At 36.6% G+C, this 5,456-nt stretch overlaps 1 protein-coding gene across 1 annotated transcript in view; it reads left to right on the top strand.

The window, feature by feature from the left end:
• Nucleotides 1-2,905, top strand: part of LOC106462185 (myosin-2 heavy chain-like) — a 127,474-nt gene extending 124,569 nt beyond the window's left edge. The window contains exons 14-15 of the mRNA XM_022389377.1: nucleotides 137-142; nucleotides 2,894-2,905. The gene's annotated coding sequence lies outside the window, so the exon portion shown is untranslated. The remainder of the gene's footprint in view (nucleotides 1-136; nucleotides 143-2,893) is intronic.
• The last annotated feature ends 2,551 nt before the right edge of the window (nucleotides 2,906-5,456 follow it).

The raw sequence follows: 5,456 nt of genomic DNA, 5'->3' as shown, positions 1-5,456 counted from the left end.
AAGAAATCACTTGGCTTTGAAACAAAAACAATGTCGATGTCCTCTTTAATACCCTCTACATTTGCATACGTTTTCCCTTTAAGATGGTGTTACAACGAACGAAAAAGATGGTAATCTGATAGTGCCATATCTGGAGAATATGGTAGGTGGGGGAGAACTTCCCAACACAACTCCATAATCTTGTGTTGCGTTAAACGTGCCACATGTGAACGTGCATTGTCGTGGAAAACAAGAACACCTTTCCGATTGACGAGTGAAGGGTGTTTCTGATGAAGGGCTTGATTTAAACGATCCAGTTGCTGACTATAGATCTCTACATTGACAGTTCGCTGTGGATTGAGGAGTTCGAAATGAATTACTCCTTTGATGTCCCACCAAATGCAAAGCATCACTTTCTGTGGATGGAGTCCAGGTTTTGGGGTCGGAAGTGGTTTTTGTCTAGGACTGAACCATTTTTTTTGGCGTTTAATATTTACATAGAGAATCCATTTTTCATCACCAGTGATAATTCTGTCCAAAATGGTTCACGCGAATTACGCGCCAGAAGAGACGAAACAACGTCCACACGTTGGAAACGATTATCATCGGAGAATTCGTGAGGCACCCAAACACCTTCTTTATGGAGTTTTCTCATATTCATTAGATGTTTACTTATTGTTTCATGAGAGACACGCAGTTTGAGGGCCATTTCACGAATGTGTTGCCTTGGGTTAGACTCGATAAGCGTCTTCAGAGTATCAATATCAATTCCAACATGTCGGCCCCTGCCATCACAGTTTTTAAGACTAAAGTCACCTGGACGAAATTTGCTGAACCATTGTTGACACTTACGAACGTTCAAAACATTTCCATAAACTTCTTTTACATTCTTTGTGGTTACAGGGGCGTTGTTTCCCTTCTTGTATTCAAACAGCATTAAATGCCGAATGTGTGTCTCGTCGTGTGCTATCACTATAAGGGATTATCGTATACTAAACTTTACACATTATACAGCCTACACTAACGTGACGTTTAGGTGGTTCGTTTAACTATTATACATAATGTACGTTTTCTAGGGGTTGGTCAATGAACGTGTTCCAAAACACGACATTAATTTCTTGACGACCTAATACTATACCAAGTTTTGACTTGACAGTTCAGACATGGACAAATACTGCTATACAAAGTTTTGACTTGACAGTCCAGACGTGGACAAATACTACTGTACAACGTTTTGACTTGACGGTCCAGACGTAGACAAATACTACTGTACCAAGTTTTAACTTGACAGTCCAGACATGGACAAATACTACTATAGACGTGAACAAATACTATCACACCAAGCCTTTAAGTTCGATCAAAGTTTGAAGTTTGAAATATTTTGTTAATTGTTGTTCATTTTTAAATTGCTTTGTAATTTACGAAATATCTCTGAAAAGAATACTCAAGGGAATTACAAATCAATAGCTTCGTGCTTAACTACAAACATTACAGATCAGTACCTTTGCGCTTAACTACAAACATTACAAATCAGTACCTTTGTTCTTAACTACAAACATTACAAATCAATAGCTTTGTGCTTAACTACAAACATTACAAATCAGTAGTGTTGTGTTTAGCTACAAACATTACAAATCAATATATTTGTGTTTAGCTACAAACATTACAAATCAATACCTTTGTGCTTAACTACAAACATAACAAATAAAAAGCTTTGTGCTTAACTATAAACATTACAAGTCAGTAGCTTTGAGCTTAACAACAAACGTTACAAATCAGTAGCTTTGAGCTTAACAACAAACGTTACAAATCAGTATATTTGAGCTTAACTACAAACGTTACAAATCAGTAGCTTTGTGTTTAACTATAGACATTACAAATCAGTAGCTTTGTGCTTAACTACAAACATTACAAATCAGTAGCTTTGTGCTTAACTACAAACATTACAGATCAGTACCTTTGTGTTGAACTACAATCGTTACAAATCAATAACTTTGTGCTTAACTACAAACGTTACAAATCAGTAGCTTTGACCTTAACTACAAACATTACAAATCAGTAGCTTTGTATTTAACTACAAACATTACAAATCAGTAGCTTTGAGCTTAACAACAAACGTTACAAATCAGTAGCTTTGTGCTTAACTACAAACGTTACAAATTAATACTTTATTGCTTAACTACAAACGTTAGAAATCAGTAGCTTTGTGCTTAACTACAAACGTTACAAATCAGTAGCTTTGTACTTAACTACAATCATTACAAATCAGTAACTTTGTGTTGAACTACAAACATAACAAATCAGTAACTTTGTGTTTAACTGCAAACAAAGTGGACCATAGGCTTTAGGATATAATATAATTTACAAAGTGGACCATGAACTGTATAATCAAGGAGGCGTTAGCACTGCCTATGTAGGGATGGCTCGGATTGTTCATCGTAATGGTATTTTAAATATCTCTTCAATAAGTCATCAGAACTTTACAATACTATACAGTGTTTCCTTTTATAACAATATTTATGTAATGACTGAGTCACAAGTTTTGAAAATGTCTAGAAATATCATAACAACAAGTTTGAATTTCTTGTTCTTCTTTCTTCTGCTTCTTTTTTATTACATGATAATTTAAAAACCAAAACAATGGCGTCAACCAGTTTCACTGAGGTGACATAGTTTCAAACGGAGTATCCGCTTTTATAAGTATTATTAATATCTAGTAGTAATTTTAAAAAATTATAGTGTAAACGATGTTATCATTACCCCTTTAAATAGCTTAAGTACATGGTGAAACAGGAATTGCCAGCCAATAATAGATAAACAATAAACATTACAGTTGGAACCTCATTGTATTTAGGACTTGGTTATAAGTACAACCTTCCTATGTCTATTGAAACACTGTATTAAAAAACACAAGTAAAGAAAAAACTTTTCAAAAAAGGAAGTAAATGCAGGGATGGCTAATATCAATCCTTCAAAAACAATGCACCCAGGATAGTAGAGATGACATTTGCACCATCCCAACTGAATAACACAGACACACAGTGTAGTAGAATGTTAACAGACAACAATGGGATAAATTAAAATCAATTGTGATGAATAGTTATAGATATTGTTATATGTTAATTCTTGCCTGTGGTATTATGTAGGGATGATGCAAGTGCCATCCCTACTATCTTCTTTGCATTGTTTTTGAAGGATTGATATTAACCATCCCTACATATACTTCCTTTTTTGAAAAGTTTTTCTTTATTTGTTATAATATAGATAGTGAGACTCAACCATTACCCCACACACTACTCAACCATTCCACACACACGATTCAACCACTACCACACTCACACTACTCAACCATTACCCCATACATGATTCAACCACTACCCCACACACTACTCCACTATTACCCCACATACGATTCAACCACTATCCAACACATGATTCAACCATTACTCCACACACTACTCATCCATTACCCCACACGCGATTCAACTACTACCCCACATACTACTCAACCATTATCCCACACACTACTCAACCATTACCCCACACATTACTCAACTACTACCCCACACACTACTCCACTATTACCCCACACACGATTCAACCACTACCCCACACACTATTCAACCACTACCCCACACACTATTCAACTACTACCCCATCCACAACTCAACCACTACCCCATCCAAGAAACGACCTTTGACATACATCAAACATTAGAATATAACTAATGACCATTAAACTTTAACAAGTGTTATCAATTACCTGTGAATTAACCTTTTACTGTTATCTTCTGACTTTATCTGGTATTAGCAGTGACCTGGACTATTACTAGCATCTTATATATCACCAACGACCTTTGACTTTCACTAGATATTAAAAAAAAACGTTATCTTTTACTGGACACTAAGTAGAATATTTTACCTTTTCGACATAAAAATAGACTTTTAATAGTGATAATCCAGATGAGATTAAAGTATTTTTACCCTATTTAACCCCTCTCTCGGATATCTCAGTTGTAAGCATGTAAGTTTCAAACACTACAGTTCGAGGTTCGATCCCCGCGGTAGCCACAGCATAGGTAACCCACATTGTGGAGCATTGTGCTTAACAACAAACAAACAAACAAAAACAAGTACCCTCTTTTATTCTTTATTTGTTTGTTTTATATGAAAGCCACATTGGGCTATCTGCTGTGTCCACCGCGAATAATCAAGCCTCGAATTTTAACGTTGTATGTCCGTAAAACTTACCGCTGTCTCATCGGGGGACTTTCCTTATTAAAGCTCATGAAGTACAGTGGGTCACTTTCTTTGTGTTTTTTATAAGACCAACCATATGACGTGAGATAGATAAAGAAGTTTACTTTTACCGGAGTTTTACAAATAGCTTAAGCACAAACTCTTAGCACATCGGGGCTAATGATAACCTGGCGACGAGAATAAGGACACACAAGCCATAGAATATCTGTTCCATCTCTGCTGTTCTTGTTTAAAAACAAATTAGAATTTGTAGTTCACAAGTTTTCAGTTAATGATAAAACTTTTCTTGCAAACAACTGTAAACTGTTATGCATCAACAAATAGATCTTATATTTATAAACATAACTAAATGTCTTCAAGCATACAATATGTTAATCTCGGCCTTTTCTGAATTTTATATTTCATTGTTTGACAGAGTGGTGTGGTTCGAGTAGTTGGGGTACGGCATTATATTTTTTCTCAGAAAATATTGGATTAAATTGAGCACATGGGTTGCACTAGGTGGCGCCACAGCAACAAAACTCTAAAAAGCAGCAACAATAAAATAATAAAAATATATCTCATTCGTCATTGGATCAACACTGGAATTTTCGAAGAATAATGCACTATCTCTATTCTGATAGTGTTCACGACAAGCGAAGTATTTCTGATTACCTGCTCATGTTGGCGTCAGAGATTCTGACTTACAGATTTTTTGATATCAATAAAAGAAAATTTGAAGATAAGGAGCTATACCAAAATCCCCAGCGGCTCAGCAATAAGCATGACGAGGATCCAGATATATGTTTTAAGGTTCAGCGTCAGACATGTGGGTGGTCCAGAGAAAGGTTTAAACATTCAGCGTTAGACATGTTGGTGGTCCAGGAGTAGGTTTAGACGTTCAGCGTCAGACATGTTGGTGGTCCAGGAGTAGGTTTAGACGTTCAGTGTCAGAAATGTTGGTGGTCCAGGGGTAGGTTTAGACGTTCAGCGTCAGACATGTTGGTGGTCTAGGGGTAGGTTTAGATGTTCAGCGTCAGACATGTTGGTGGTGCAGTAGTAGGTTTAGACGTTCAGCGTCAGACATGTTGGTGGTCCAGGGGTAGGTTTAGACGTTCAGCGTCAGACATGTTGGTGGTTCAGGGGTAGATTTAGACGTTCAGCGTCAGAAATGTTGGTGATCCGAGGGGTAGTTTAGACGTTCAGCGTCAGACATGTTGGTGGTCCGAGGGTAGATTT

Source organism: Limulus polyphemus, unplaced genomic scaffold, assembly GCF_000517525.1.
Source record: "Limulus polyphemus unplaced genomic scaffold, Limulus_polyphemus-2.1.2 Scaffold1113, whole genome shotgun sequence".
Lineage (NCBI taxonomy): Eukaryota > Metazoa > Arthropoda > Merostomata > Xiphosura > Limulidae > Limulus > Limulus polyphemus.
Note: the sequence above shows the minus strand (reverse complement) of the source record. Positions and strands in the feature narration are given on the sequence as shown.